Raw genomic sequence first — 16,910 nt, forward strand, 5'->3', positions numbered from 1 at the left:
ATGTTTGGGACACGTTAACTAATGTATTGACCATATTTGACAACATATTTGGTGTAATTGCTGATGGCTATTTTGAAATGATGTTTTTGATACCATTATGTATTCTGTCTCCAAAATGTGCCCACCTTTATGATGGGGATGCTTTTATCTGTAGTCCTAACAGGGAGTGGGAGAGTCACTTTCAGTTTTTATGGGGCTGACCATGTCCCATTATGATTTTGTGTTTCATATTTGTGTAGGACTTGTGACATGGAGGCCACACATGTGCCTTATGCATGTGTTTAGTTCACAAGTACATGATTCTTGTATGTTTTGGGGGTGGTAGAGGTGGACTTAGGCCCCCAGCACCCTAGGATTTGACCATCCAGAATAGCTACTGTATCCATGGAGTATATTTATCATATCATGGCAAACCTGCAGCAGCGGGCTAATGTAAGGCCATATGGTATGAATGACTGTTGACCATTCATTCATCTCATTAGCCCATTTGACGTTTGCAGTAATGATGATTTGGAGCTAAGTTGCATACCATTTTCATATGACTAAGTTTGCAAGACTCTCAGCGTTCACGATGTGATAACGCGAATATTTTTTTGCGTGTCTGTGTCCCTTTCTGCATAAACTGGTTTAGTGTCATGTTACAATCTTCTTGCTAGGTTCAAACTGGGACACAACTGTGATGGTCTACTTTCAAATATTAGGTTGGTTGTATGACATATGTGTACATGTGTGTGGGAATGTGGATCCAGTATGACCTGTCTGTGTGTATGTTGTCACTGTAACTTCAAGGTCTCCTCCTGAGTTAGTGGCAGCTGATGTTGTTGCAATTGTGTATTGCTCACATCATACACTTGAGAGAAGCCATTGATGACATGTTCACGTACACATGGATGGTCCCACCCTGTCTCTGAACACGTGTAATGTGACTTTCAAATGATCTCCAATTTTGGGCTGGATGAGAGACTGTTTCAGTTGTTTGGATCCGGCATGTGTAATTGTCACATTTGTACTCTTGTTGGGCTCTGTGTATGGTAATGTAACATGTCACATCCTACCCTCTGTGCATACAGTTGTGATGTTTATTTTTGGTGTGATGAATTTTAATGGCATTCTTGATCAATGAGACGACATTCATCTTCAGCTATTTCAAACTAAAGGTGGTCAGAAATGAATAGGCCAAAGCATGATGTGGTGTTTGTTATCTGTGTTTATTTACAAGTGTGGAATACAAGTGATTATAATAACTTAAGTAAAAAAATTGTTCACAAGCTGTTGGCGCCTACGCACTCCTGCTGCGGTGTTAGGTTGTTCCCCCTCCTGTTGCAGGCCAGCATCCTCCTCATCATCATCCTCAGGCATGTCTGGGTCCGGTTCAAGGAGGGGAATGTTCCTTTTTACACAAATATTGTGTAATATGGCACAAGTGAGTATGATCTTGCAGACCATCTCTGGGGAGTATAGTAGGCTTCCGCCAGTGATGTCAAGGCAGCGGAACCTTGACTTTAGGATCCCAAAGGTCCTCTCCACAATGCTGCGTGTCCTCTTGTGGGCGTCATTGTATGCCCGCTCAGCAGCAGTATTTGGATTCCCATATGGTGTCATTAGCCAAGGCTGGATGCCATACCCCTGATCAGCTGAAAGAGAAACACAGAATGGTATCAATTAGATGTAGGAGGCACTGTTGTACGTATCTTTGATGGCAGTAGTTGTGTTGTGTTGTCTGTGACTATTTTGTGTACTAATGTGACAACCTATGGTTGTTGGTGGAAACTTTGGCATTGTTTTTTTTCCTTGGCTGAGCAAGTGTTTGTTGTTTAACTGTTTGTCAGCAGGATGTATTGGTTTCTCAAGTACAGTGTGCCCTCCCTTGCATTGTGACTTGTGACACAGGTGTCCGTGTGTCCTCACTGGGGGTGTGATGATAGTTCCATGCAGAGTTGAAACATGAAAGGGTATTAGAAACGTTCATATGAACATACCCAGGCCATCCCATCCCTTAAAAGTTATGCATTGTATTAGTGTACAGGTTATTGTGTGACTTCCAATTTGCAAGGTGACATTTAGGCAACCACAGTCATGAATGTCTTCACACTAAGCTGTGGAGTAAATTCAAATGTGTGAGAGGTTCAATGGTGACTTGTGACACATGGCTAGTGATGTGAGTACCTCAGTGTGTTCCTGTCAAGGTGTTGCTATTGTGGTGTATGTGTTGTTTATCCTAGAGGGTTTCTGTGCAGTGAGTATATAAGTAGATTTTTGTCCTTACCAACAAGTAGTCCATTGCCATACCGTCCATCCTGGAAGTGTTGGTTGATGGTGCAGTGACGGAAGATGAATGCGTCATGTACACTCCCAGGATATTTAGCCACAATGTTGCTGATCAGTCCTTGGTGATCGACTATGGCCTGCACGTTGATGGAATGTGTGTGCTTCCTGTTGCGGTAGAGGTGTTCACTCGCAGCAGGTGGCACAAGGCGTACGTGTGTGCAGTCGATTGCACCAAGGACGTGCGGAAAGCCACTGATGGCATAGAACCCCTGTTTTGTTTCCTGCTGCTTCTGCACTGTGTTAGGGAAGCAGATGTGGCGGGGTGTCAGTCCAATGATGGCATCCAGTACTTTAGGCAGGAATGCGGAGAAAGATGGTTGTGAGATTCCACCAACCAGGGCACCAGTTGTCTGAAACGAGCCACTTGCCAGCAGGTGAAGTACGGCAAGCAGCTTTGTTTCGGTTGGGATAGTGCGTGGAGTCACTAAAGTGGGGGCCAATTGCTGTTCAATATTTGTCAGCAGCTGCTGAATGGCCTGCCAGTTCAACCGGTACCTCAGGATGATGTCTCGTTCCCTGAGGCCATGCAGGGTTGTTCTTGGGCGGAATATCCTCTCCTGCCTTCTGCGCTGTCTTTGGGGTCCCTGCTGTTGTTGTTGTGGCTGCTGTTGTTGCTGCAGGGCTCTGCGTCTACGTGCACGTTGAAGAAAAAGCACCTCCATGTCTCCCTGTTGCTGCTCTGCTGCTCTGCTGCTCTGTTGTTTGTTCTGTGTGTTCTGATTAAGTACAGGTGTGTTTGCCCCATTTTAACGCCTATTCGTGCTTTGCGCCGCCTGCCGCTCGTGAGTGATTTTTTCCCTGGAGCATAAATACCACGCACCGCTATGTGCGTCTGTTTTTGGACGGGAACGCCTACCTTGCATCTCATTAACGCAAGGAAGGCGTTCACGCAAAAAAATGACGCTCTTTACTCATACTTTGGCGCTAGACGCGTCTAACGCCAAAGTATAAATATGGCGTTAGTTTTGCGCCGAATTTGCGTAGAATAAAACAACGCAAATTTGGCGCAAACGGAGTATAAATATGCCCCTTAGTGTTTTCTTACACTCCCAGTGACCCTCTACACACTCCACTAGGTCTGGAGTCCCTAAGTTGTTCGCATTCCACTTTTGTAGTATATGGTTTGTGTTGCCCCTAGACCTATTGCATCCTGTTGTATTCTACAGTGTTTGCACTATTTTTCTAACTGTTTACTTACCAGATTTTGGTTTGTGTGTATACTTTGTGTAGTTTACATACCTCCTATATCCTCTGAGATATTTTTGCACATTGTCACTAAAATAAAGTACCTTTACTTTTAGTAACTCTGAGTATTGTGATTCTTATGATATAGTGCTATATGATATAAGTGGCATAGTAGGAGCTTTGCATGTCTCCTAGTTCAGCCTAAGCTGTTCTGCTATAGCTACCTCTATCAGCCTAAGCTGCTAGAACACTTACAATCTACTAATAAGGGATAACTGGACCTGGCACAAGGTGTAAGTACCATCTGGTACCCACTATAAGCCAGGCAGCCTCCTACACCATCCAACTCTGGATAGGCCACCGCCAGTATGCAGAACATCAGGAGGGTCAGGGTACAACGGGCACCCCACCCCTAGGCCTCTGCTGTCTTCCTTGCCCAGTGGCGCATGTCCTCCCACCATTTGCGGCAGTGTGTGCTCCGCCTGTCAAAGACACCCAGGGTCTGCACCTCCTTGGCGATGGCACGCCAAATGCCCTTTTTCTGAGGGGCGCTAACATGAAGGAAAAAGACAGCAGTAAAGGGAATTAGTTACCCGTCCAGACCATCAAACTCATGGCCCACCATATGCCTCCCATCCCCTGATGCACATACCTTCACCACCATACATGCAGCACTCTGGCCAGGACGCCTCAGCCCCCCTAAATGTGGCTTACACACACAGCACTCCATACATTCATGGCCCACGCATCATGCTCACAGTGTACTCACCTGTTTGTCTGGAGGACCGTAGAGTAAAGTGTACTGGGGTAGGAACCCATCCACCAGTCTCTCCAACTCCTCCTGAAGGCAGGGACCCTTTCCCCAAACACATGAGCCATTGTCGCTTCCAGACACAGGTCACAGCAGCACTTGCAGTGTAGGTCCTCTCCTGTTGAAGGTCAGGTAGGTGGTGCATACCGTCAGCGCAGGCGTACATCGCCATTGGCTCCTGGAACCCATAGGGCCCAATGATTACCAATGCGAAGCTGCACTGCAGTTGTCAACCGCCTACCGCAATGGCGCACAACGCCAGCGGAATTACGTCATTTCCACTTGTCCCTCCCCACAGGTCAGGCAGCCGTCATTTCAGGTGGCACAGGCCATGGCACCTAACTGCGTCACAGCAGACACTGTCACAGCAACTGACTGTAGGATTCACATACTGGTTCTGTAAATGAAGAAATGCATTGTTATTGCAATAGATGTGTGAATATGACCCTCTGCTCACCGTTTTCCTCCATAGGCTTCAACCGCTGAGGATGAATATGAGATGGAGACATCCTCCAGTGTACGACCCCTTGTGGACCTTGCGACAATGGAGGACAGACACATTATACTAACCTACAGACTTGATCATGCCACAATCCAAGAACTGTGTGCCCAATTGGGTCCAGACCTGATGTCAGCTATCCGCCAGCCCACAGGTATCCTCCCTCTAGTGCAGGTCCTTTCAGTGCTCCATTTCCTGGGAAGTGGTTCCTTCCAAACAACAGTGGCCATGGCATCAGGGATGCCTCCCCCAGGTGGAGGATTTGGCCACAGTGAAAGCTGACTTTTATGCCCTGGGACATATCTTTAGCATCATTGGTGCTATTGATGGTACACATGTAGCATTTGTCTACCCCCGGAGAGATGAACAAGTGTTCAGGAATAGAGAAAGCTATCACTCTCTGAATGTGCAGATGGTGTGTTTGGGGGACCAGTACATTTCCCATGTGAATGCCAAGCATCCTGGGTCTGTGCATGATGCCTTTATCTTGAGGAATAGCAGCGTCCCACATGAGATGGTACAACTCCAGAGGCACTGGGTGTGGCTAATAGGTGAGCCCAAGGTCCCCACCCAGTATATGTTGGTGTCTGGGTATGCGGTTGGCCCTAAGGGTTGGTGTGGGTCTAACAGGTATCCCTCGATATTTGCAGGTGACTCTGGTTAGCCCAACCTCTCATGGCTACTGACCCCAGTGAGGAATGCCAGGACAAGGGCAGAGGAACGTTACAATGAGGCACATGGGCGAACAAGAAGGATAGTTGAGAGAACCTTCGGCCTCCTGAAGGCCAGGTTCTGATGCCTCCATCTGACAGGTGGATCCCTGTACTACTCACCCAAGAAGATGTGCCAGATCATCGTTGTATGTTGCATGTTGCACAACCTGGCCTTGAGACTCCAGGTGCTTTTTCTGCAGGAGGATGAGCCTGGAGATGGTCTTGTGACAGTGGTGGCGCCTGTGGACAGTGAGGAAGAGGAGGCAGATGATGATGATGTGGGCAACAGAAGTACTATCATACAGCAGTACTTCCAGTGACACACAGGTAAGACACTGTAACTTCACTTATCATTTCCGTTTTCTGTTGGACATTGGACATGGCAGCATGATTTCCCTATGTCTATGGCCACTTACTGTTCCCTTTGGCATCTCTATTTTCAGATCTCTGTGCCCCACTCTGACTCCTGGTGTGTTTACTGCTGCCCACTACAGGTCATACCAATGTATATATAACTGTACCTATGAATTGAAATGTTTTCAGATTTGTGTATTAATACATATTTCAATCAATTGATAGACTCCAGATTTGTATTTCTCCCAAGGGTGTTTATTTAAGTGCTAATAAGTAGAAGGGGGTGTGCAATGGGCTGGGGTGATGGTGGAGGTATGCCCAGTTAGAGTCCAGACTCTTGGTATCACAGGTGCATTGTTCAAGGGGCCATAGGAAGGAGAGCAATGACAGTTCAAGGTGGACAGGGTGACAAAGTGGGACACAAGCATGACAATCAGGAGAGTCTTATTTCCTGGCGGGGGTCTTGGCATTGTTCTCTGGCTTCTGCCTGGATCTCAGGGACCGTTTGTGGGGTGGTTCGCCTTCTGCAGGGGGTGTGGGGCTGGTGGCCTGTTGTTCCAGTGGCGGGCCTCCTGTCTACTTGCGCCGGCAGAGGTGTAGGGTTGTTCATCACTGTGGCTAGTGTCAGGGGCCCGTTGTTGTGCCACTGCCTCCCTCATGGTGTTGACCATGTCATCCAGCAGCCCTTCAATGGTGACCAGGATGGTGTGGATGTGTTCAAGGTCCTCCATGATCCCCAGGTACTCTTCCTCCTGCAGCCACTGAATCACCTGCAACTTGGCCATTATCTGTTTGCTATCTTTTTTATCATTGAAAGGGTTGTGAGTAATGTGGGTGTGTGTTTTATTGTGTTGTGGGTGTGTGGGTGTGGTGGGTGTATGGTGAGTCAGGTGTGTGTAGTTTGAATTGTCCAATGTGGTGGAGTTTTGTTGGTGGGTATGTATTATGAGGGGGTGGTGTGTACCGCCAATGGTTTACCGCGGTTGAAAGACCGCCGCAGTGATTCGTGGGACCTGATACTGTGGGCATATTCCTGTTGGCGTAACGGTGTGGGTTTTGGTACCGCCAGTTTATCACTGACCTTTGGTCTGGCGGAGTTGTGTGGTTGTCTGTATAGTGGCGGATTTCTCTGTGTGGGTCATAATACCGGTAGCAGTATACAGCCGCTGTCACATTATGTTGGCAGCCGTCAGCACGGCGGTAGGCAGCATTTATCACCCAGGTTGTAATGAGGGCCTTAGTGACAGACCATGCAACATTCCATGAAATAAGACAGCACTGTGTGATCTTTCCACCATGGTCACCCATGGTCAGAATAGCATTTGGGGGTTCTATTGTGCCATCTATAGATCTTCTTGCATAGCGTCAATCCATCACCTCCAAATCTGGAATGCTAATAGTATCATTCCTCACACTTTTTAGCTTGGGCCACCCTGGCCTTGATGGACATTCCTAGGATTTCCAAGTGAAGACTCAGCAGACTGCCAAGTATGATTGACCATATCAAATGCTGCATAGATCAAGAAGGATAAGTCCAACATTTCCACCCTTAGCCACTGGTGTATTGATTACCTTTGTGGCCACTGTTAGAGCAGGTTATGTACTGTGGCTTTTGCGACACCCAATTGTGTATCGTCCAACGTATGATTATTGTTAAGAAAGGCAGCCAACTGCATGTTCATAAACTTTTCAATGAGCTTGGCCGGAAAAGCCATTCTTGAGATAGATTGGTAATTATTTACATCTAACTGTTTCATGTAGGGTTTCTTCAATAACTGAAGAATTGATGCAGATTTCTACTGATTAGGAAACCAGCCTTTTCGAAAATCTTTGTTAACTGGGAGCCTACTAAATCAGGCACTAGTTGAATGATCATATTAGGACACGGGTCAACGGGGATCCTGATTTAGTAGTTAAGGTGGCTTGTTTAACCTTTTCCTCAGACAATAACTCAAATTCAGTAAAAGAGGTTCCATCCTTGGTCCCAGCACAAACATCCTTGCTGGGTAAGTTATTCACTGTGTTCAGAGAGAATTTATTAAAAATCACTTCAACTTTATTCTGAAACAACAGTGCTAAAGTAACACAAAAAGTCTGATTAAAATCCATCAAGTTTCTAGTTGCTGGAGAGGAAGGTTTGGCCACAGTTTGAAACAAGGCTTTATTTGAACAGTGAGGGATTACATTGTTTTGATAGAATAGGCAGATTTTTCTGATATAAATAGTTTTTGTATTGCATGATTAACGCTTTATATTTACCTTTTACAGAGGAATCATAAATTCTTCTCCAAATGCATTCCTGCCTGTGGCACTCTTGTTTGACTTCTCAAATGGAGTCTCCAAACCAGGGGGCTGATGGATTACATCTCCTGAAAATCTTAATTTTGGCAGGTGCCAGTTTATTGACTGCATTACTTAGCCAAGTAGAGTAGTTGGTCACCTTTAAGAGGTGATGTCATCAATTTCATCTTGCTGTGTCTCGCTAGGGATAACCTGCAGATCTGATGCTTGGACCAAGTGTAACACATGTGATATGGCTGATTTTCCCAAAACCTTGTCTTGAGGATTACTACCCATTATCTTGATTTCCCATGATAATATGCTATAATCTGACCAAGTCACACGACGTAAGACTGGATGTAACATGGCAGAAATATGCCATCCAGAGCGTGACCTGCTGAGTGGGTGGGACAAGCCACAAACTGTTCAAAACCTTTTCCTAGAAGACAAAAATTTCCGTGTCAGGGTCAGACAGATTCTACAGATTAAAATTAAAATCACCTGTTAGTGTGAAATCTGATGTCGACAGAGAGGCTTCTAAAAGAGAACCTATGGCCTCTGGTGAACGCCGTTCTAGGTCCTTGTGAAAGACAGAAAAGGAGATGTTAAGAGAAATGAGTTTTAGTTAGCTCAAAGTTGAACAGAAAATGTTCAAAATCTGAGGAAGGGGCTGAGGTGAACATACCTGACAGAATCACAATAAATAACCGCTGTCTAATCTAAAGATAGCATAACCCACTGCAGTTGCGACTGCCACCTCAGGGCCTGATCGGCCTAGGTTTTTATAAAAAAAAGCCAGGTCTGGCTGATATGTTTAAAGAAATTCAGCAAATTCAAAGTGGTTCACAGGTGCTCACTAGTTTTAAATGTGTCCGTTTTCTTTTTTACGTCAGAAACATTTCTTTTAATAGTGGATAGGTCAGTGGCATTTCATTCAACAACATTCTATGGCAATAGATAGAAGCATGAGTCCTGTGTGGCCAGGATAGCTGGAAAAATGCTTTGTGAGTTCTGCAGCTCGGTAGATGACAACAGTTCTGGTGTAGTAAAAGAAGCAACCCAAAGTTCTTCTGTCATTTATTAAATGAGTTTTGTGTTCATTTAAAAGCTTCTGTAGTAGCCTGAAAAGTATTTATTTATGTTATTTCAAATTCTAATTACATAGGGGTGATTCAAAAAGGTAACATTTAAGTAATTTCCACTTTTGAGTAAATATACTACTTTTTGGCTGTTTTTAAAATCCAACAGTAAAGTTACTCAAAATGTGTACCTTACATGTCTCTACCCCTGGATACCCCATATGGATTTATGAGTTTAAGTTACTACTGTGAGAGTAGTAGTAAGCCCAGCACCCACACAGCCAAGCACTGGTACTAAAAAAAAAATCCCATAAAAAACTATGGAGATATGGACTTTAATAAAGCCCCATGGGAAATTAAGTTCAATTGAATTAAGTTAGTTTATATAGTAAACGTATAAATGAAAATAAATTAATGTTAAAAAAACATAAGAAAAATATATATATTATTTAATTTTAAAAATATTTTAACTACCTATTTTGAATCTGAAAATGTAGAACAAAAAAATGTTAAAACACTATTTCCTTAATTTTGAATTATTCTTTGATTAATTTGCATACATAAAAGGTAATTACAATATTTCCAAAGTTTTATTTAATATTATCGGATAATAAATTGCCCATAAAGAAAACACTATATTTAAAAAGCTTTAATAACCAATAAAAGTGACATACACAATTATTTATAAGTATATTAGCTTAAAAGCATAAATTATATACGTATAAATTATATATTTTTTTTAATATATATATTGATTTTCACAATAAAAAATTATTACTCTTGCCCAAAAGGAAACCAAAAGGCTCCCTTTCATTGATGTGAATAGTTCTGAAATATACTTGCACGATTGTAATTGTGAAACGCATTTGTGTGTGTTTCTAGGGTTTCTGCAGCTTTTTAGTTTCAAATATTAACTCATGTCCCATTGTCATAGGCAATATGGATTTCCAAGAATTAACCTTTCTCGTTTTAAAGGTAATAGAAACCAGCACGGTGTTTATTATTTTGAGAATAAAACTGTATATTGTCAGAGAACCTCAAAATGCAAAGCAAAGCATATGTATTTATTGCTTAACAATACATTGTGTGAGCACAACTGGATCACTTTCTGCTTCGGTAAAAAGCATTTCTCTCAACTCTGCTGGTAAAGTACTACTCTACTCGTTTTTTAGAAACGAAATTGCACAAGCAGTTTTCTCCGACAGACTTCTAATTGGCAGGTAACAGCTTGTGAATGATTTCCTTTTCACCTTGAAAATCTCGAGCTTGCTTCTGTGACGTACAACATAAAATGATCAGAAAATAAAATCCATGCCCTTTGCCATCTGCATTAAAACAGGAGAATTACATTATTCTAAATTATGTATCAAAATTAGAAACATCTGTAAGATGTCATTGCAATTTACAAAACATCTTCAATGTGGGTAACATTATATAGTCCGTGGTTCAAGAAAGTAATTTGATTATGGTTACATGTCGTTTCAAAACACATATGGGCATATATATGACTTTTGGCTCAACGCGCTGCTTTAAAGCAGCGTTGCATCAAAAAAAAACGTGTGCTGTGTTGCAGCATTTTCTTGTGATATGGACGTGCCATGTTAATGAGGCAGCACGTTGTACCGCAACTGCCGCCGATGTGACACAAAGCTTATTTGAGTGTGGAAAAACACTTTTAAGTGCTGCAAATCAGCATTGCATCACACAGGAGTGCATTGCATGGCCGGAAGATTAAAAATGACTAAGCAGAACAACAATAACTTTAAAAATGCACCATCTACTAGGAAGGATGGCAACAACCCCAACCCAGCCAAGATGACTAAACAGCAGTCCAGTGGAGATGTACAATATGGAAATGTAGTTAAAATATTATTACAACCATATCACAAAAAACAGATTCACTCATGATGTTGTGTTGATAAAAAAATTGGACATATAGGGTAGATATGGACACTTTGGTGTTGGCATTGCATAATACAAGTGAGATGAAACTTGATCACAAAAATACGTGAAAGTGGATAAGGTAAGCACGTCCAGGTAGTGTGCTTCTGCATTGCATGACTCATTAGATTTACACAATGCAGCATGCATTGCTGACTTTACCTACTCAGGGCCTCATTATGAGTTTAGGGGTCTGAGGAACGCCAGGTTGGCGGTGGCAGTCATACCACCAAGAGAGTGGCAGAGCGCTATGGGAAATAGGAGTGACATTGATTTCAACATAAAACATACACAAACTGAACACATACTAACAATTTTCCCTGATGTCATGTACCATGCAAGGTAACTCATTGTATTGTATAGCAAACACAAGACACATACTAACATACTAACAATTTGCCCTGATGTCATGTACCATGCAAGGTAACTCATTGTATTGTATAGCAAACACAAGACAGCATGTTGCATACAAGCCATACCCACTACATGTCACTGAGTTCACAATCTTCACAATGGAAATTTCCAAACATGCAACTAGTCCAATTGACGTAACCAAATGTTAGATGATGAAAGAGTCAGAACGTATGTCACCTACACATGTACCAATAGCGATGTAGGAAAGGATGATACATACTTTGTGGACCAAGTCATCTAAGTCATTGTCCTCCTGAAAACAAAGTATAGCGCTCATATAAGGGTCTAATAAACTAAGAGCATTTACCCAGACACAACCACAGGTAGTATATCTATTCGTTCAAGTCAATGGACACCTGTCATGTGCATGAAGGTGACATAAAGTTAAACGTATCAGGCTATTATTCCATCAATAGGCTAATACCTGAGTGGCAACTTCACAATCCACACATCAGACATGACTAGCCTTCCATCTGTTTGGGAAAAACTCAGTGACACAAACTACATCTGACAGCTACACCCACCATGATGCAAGCCAAATGCCAGAATACACGTACCATTCTACTCACATGTGTATGTGAACCCCCACACTTGCACCACATTGGTGTCTGTGCAAACAATAGGTTTCCATCCAACGTTGAGTCAAAACATATTTAAAGGAGCAACAGAAAGTATGTTTATAGCTCATGACAATGTGCATTCATGACCGAACCTTTCAAGGGACACCTGATGTTGACAAGAACCAGTTAAGATGTTAACTGTGAATAAGATGTCTTAGCCTGTTTATCATGTTCAACACTATGGCTAAACAAATAGCTGTGTAGCTAGTTCCAACCTACAGAACATGAACATGGTGCTAACATTCACCAATACACCAATGAATGCGATTAAATAGGAGTCTAGCAATACCTCCATAGTTAGGAACAAGTAGGATGTCCATTTAGATGACACATTACAGAGGCCTATTTACATCCCTTACTTACCAAGAGGGTTCACCTTGTAACAAGTCAGAATATGTTTTGCATGTATGGAATGTGAAATGCCAGATGGACATCACAGCCTCACATGATGTTGTCCGTCATCAGAAATCTTTGGAGAAGTAGGAATGACTTCAAATTGTCAGACTCTATGTTGCACATAGACATCAGGGGACATTGGCATGTACTGAGAGCAGGGACCTGGACACGTTACCATCATGATATTGAGAGTATAGACCTGCTGGTAGAATGGAACAGCCAGCATGGTATGAAAAGCTGAATAGTGGTATACAGATGACACAGTAACATGTGCATTATCATATGTTTCTGTACAGAGGAGACAACATAAGAGAGTAATTTGTCTCTATGCATAATAGTATGTGCACACCTGTGTACCAATGTTGGGGAATTGACATCAATGTGTTCCTTGGAGATCTTTTGCCCTTTGCATTTACCACATTGTCACAGCTTATACTCTTTCAGAGTCATTTTTAAAATTGCCAATTGAATCCAGGATAATTGAAGAATAGAAATCTTTCCACTTCGACAGGTGGTAAAGTGGGAAGTTCATCACCAAGGAAAACCAAGGAACATTCGTGTTCCAAAGCCTTAGCACCAGCAGAGGCAGCAGCATTCAGTGGTGTGCCCAAGAGTGAGTCTAGAGCTGCTTGATCCACAAAGGGCAACTCATTCACAGCTTCCCATAGCAAACGCATGTCTGGTAATGAGCCCTCAGCGAGAACATCAACAGATCAGCATCCAATGAAAGCAAGCGCTGCGTAGAAAGACAAACTTTCAGTGCACATTCGAAAGGGCACAAGTGGCACCGAAACACGGGCTGCACACAATGCAAAACCAGTCTGAATGACAGATACCAGTCGCACTCCAATTGCTCCAGGAGCTGTGCTCCAGAAGTGGTGCTCCAAAGTACTGCATCATGCGTTCACAACACAGCTGCGCTGGTGGAAGTGCTTTCAGTCCTCCTTGTTGTAACAAGACAGCCATTGTGCATAAAAAGTAGCAATAGCAAGAAACAACCTATTACAGCCAAAGTTATCAGAAATCCCCCGAAAACACTGGAGAATATTGAGTGGATAGCTGATGGTATTAAGCCAAATATAGATGAGAAGGTGTGAATGAAACCGGAACCAAGAGCCTTAAAGAAATTTTCAATTTCAATAGTACTGGACGCATTAAACATCCATCCCACAAGTTCACCAAAGTGTCTCGGAAAATTAGTACTTAAAAGGGACTGTATCCCTGCGGATGACCTTGTTACCTGAGGCGCATAGGTCTTGCATGCAGATGTATGCACCACACGTTTTTGAAACAATAAAGCTTTGAGTCTGCTCAACTTGTCAAAATTCACATTTGAAGTAGCGATACAGGGCCAAATTTCAAGTACTTCCCTCTGTAGTGTAGGAGAAAAAAGGACACTCCCGCAGCATGTAACAATTTTGGAGACCGAAACGACATGAACTATTCTGGCTCACATCCCACAACAGCTCTCACTATTAAGGAGCACATAGCTGCCATTCGAGAGCACCTGGAATGCACGTCTAATCAAGGGGACTGGGACTCCCTTCAGATAAAAAGCCAAGTTTGCTGCCGAAGCGTTACACGCCCCGTGCAAGGACAGCTGTTTAAAAAACATCAAATGGCTGACGGAAGTCTCACATTCACTACCACTAAGAAAGACCTCTTTCATGCCACTGAGACATTTGTACAAGAAGGATGGCTCCCACACCTTATGGATGTAACTGTGTATCTCCTAGCCTTTCATATCTGCACACAAAAGTGTGTTTTAAGCAGGACGTGAATCAGAGTGTTGAAATAGGCAGATTGATGACCCCATGTATTAACAACTCATCAGATGGTATTTCAGCCACAGTAAATGGCAACTTTCCTAATTTCTCAATATTTAACATGAAATAAATTACTTCTTTTTTAGCCATCAGTTGTTGTTGTCGTGTTACATTAAATGTGGAAAATATGTCCCTCGTCCTGACGTGTTGGCAGGGAATGCGACCTGCTTTCAGTGTTTGTAGTGTCCAACCTAACTGCATAATGGATCTTAGTTGACTCTGTCCATGGAGTAAAGAGGACATATTGCTCTGTACTATGTCTATTGCAGAGGAAACAATGTTGTTTAACCCCTTCGCTGCCAGGGCTTTTCCCCCTCCTGTGCCAGGACTTTTTTTGCCTATTTGGGTCAGTTCGCGCTTAGGCCCTCATAACTTTTTGTCCACATAAGCTAGCCAAGCCAAATTTGCGTCCTGTTTTTACAACTTCCTAGGGATTCTAGAGGTACCCAGACTTTGTGGGTTCCCCTGAAGGAGGCCAAGAAATTGGCCAAAATACAGGGAAAAATTCATTTTTTTCAAAGAAATTGGAAAAAGTGGCTGCAGAAGAAGGCTTGTGGTTTTTCCCCTGAAAATGGCATCAACAAACGGTTTGCGGTGATAAACTCAGAAGCTTCCCAGCTTTCAGGAACAGACAGACTTGAATCAGAGAACCCAATTTTTCAACACAATTTTGGCATTTTACTGGGACATACCCCATTTTTGCAATTTTTTGTGCTTTCAGCCTCCTTCCAGTCAGTGACAGAAATGGGCATGAAACCAATGCTGGATCCCAGAAAACTAAACATTTCTGAAAAGTAGACAACATTCTGAATTCAGCAAGGGGTCATTTGTGTAGATCCTACGAGGGTTTCCTACAGAAAATAACAACTGAAAAAGAAAAATATTGAAATTGAGGTGCAAAAAACATAAATGTTTCTCTACATTTTACTCTGTAACTTTTCCCTGCAATGTCAGATTATCGAAAGCAATATACCGTTACGTCTGCTGGACTCCTCTGGTTGCGGGGATATATAGGGCTTGTAGGTTCATCAAGAACCCAAGGAACCCAGAGCCAATAAATGAGCTGCACCCTCCAGTGCATTTTCATTCTATACCGGGTATACAGCAATGCATTTGCTGAAATATAAAGAGTAAAAAATTGCTATCAAGAAAACCTTTGTATTTCCAAAAAGGGCACAAGATAAGGTGTTGAGGAGCAGTGGTTATTTGCACATCTCTGAATTCCGGGGTGACCATACTAGCATGTGAATTACAGGGCATTTCTCAAATAGATGTCTTTTTTACACACTCTCCTATATTTGGAAGGAAAAAATGTAGAGAAAGACAAGGGGCAATAACACTTGTTTTGCTAATCTATGTTCCCCCAAGTCTCTCGATAAAAATGATACCTCACTTGTGTGGGTAGGCCTAGCGCCCGCGACAGGAAACGCCCCAAAGCGCAATGTGGACACATCCAAATTTTTGAAGGAAAACAGAGGTGGTTTTTGCAAAGTGCCTACCTGTAGATTTTGGCCTTTAGCTCAGCCGGCACCTAGGGAAACCTACCAAACCTGTGCATTTCTGAAATCTAGAGACCTAGGGGAATCCAAGGAGGGGTGACTTGCGGGGCTCGGACCAGGTTCTGTTACCCAGAATCCTTTGCAAACCTCAAAATTTGGCTAAAAAAACACATGTTCCTCACATTACTTTGGCAGAAAGTTCTGGAATCTGAGAGGAGCCACAAATTTCCTTCCACCCAGCGTTCCCCCAAGTCTCCCGATAAAAATGATACCTCACTTGTGTGGGTAGGCCTAGCGCCCGCGACAGGAAACGCCCCAAAGCGCAACGTGGACACATCCAAATTTTTGGAAGAAAACAGAGGTGTTTTTTGCGAAGTGCCTACCTGTAGATTTTGCCCTCTAGCTCAGCCGGCACCTAGGGAAACCTACTAAACCTTTGCATTTCAGAAAACTAGAGACCTAGGGGAATCCAAGATGGGGTGACTTGCGGGGCTCAGACCAGGTTCTGTTACCCAGAATCCTTTGCCAACCTCAAAATTTGGCAAAAAAAACACATGTTCCTCACATTTCTGTGGCAGAAAGTTCTGGAATCTGGGAGGAGCCACAAATTTCCTTCCACCCAGCGTTCCCCCAAGTCTCCCGATAAAAATTATACCTCACTTGTGTGGGTAGGCCTAGCGCCCGCGACAGGAAACGCCCCAAAGCGCAACGTGGACACATCCACATTTTTGGAAGAAAACAGAGGTGTTTTTTGCGAAGTGCCTACCTGTAGATTTTGGCCTCTAGCTCAGCCGGCACCTAGGGAAACCTACCAAACCTGTGCATTTCTGAAAACTAGAGACGTAGGGGAATTCAAGATTGGGTGACTTGCGGGGCTCGGACCAGGTTCTGTTACCCAGAATCCTTTGCGAACCTCAAAATTTGGCTAAAAAAACACATGTTCCTCACATTTCTGTGGCAGAAAG

The sequence above is a fragment of the Pleurodeles waltl genome, chromosome 2_1, assembly GCF_031143425.1.
Source record: "Pleurodeles waltl isolate 20211129_DDA chromosome 2_1, aPleWal1.hap1.20221129, whole genome shotgun sequence".
NCBI lineage: Eukaryota > Metazoa > Chordata > Amphibia > Caudata > Salamandridae > Pleurodeles > Pleurodeles waltl.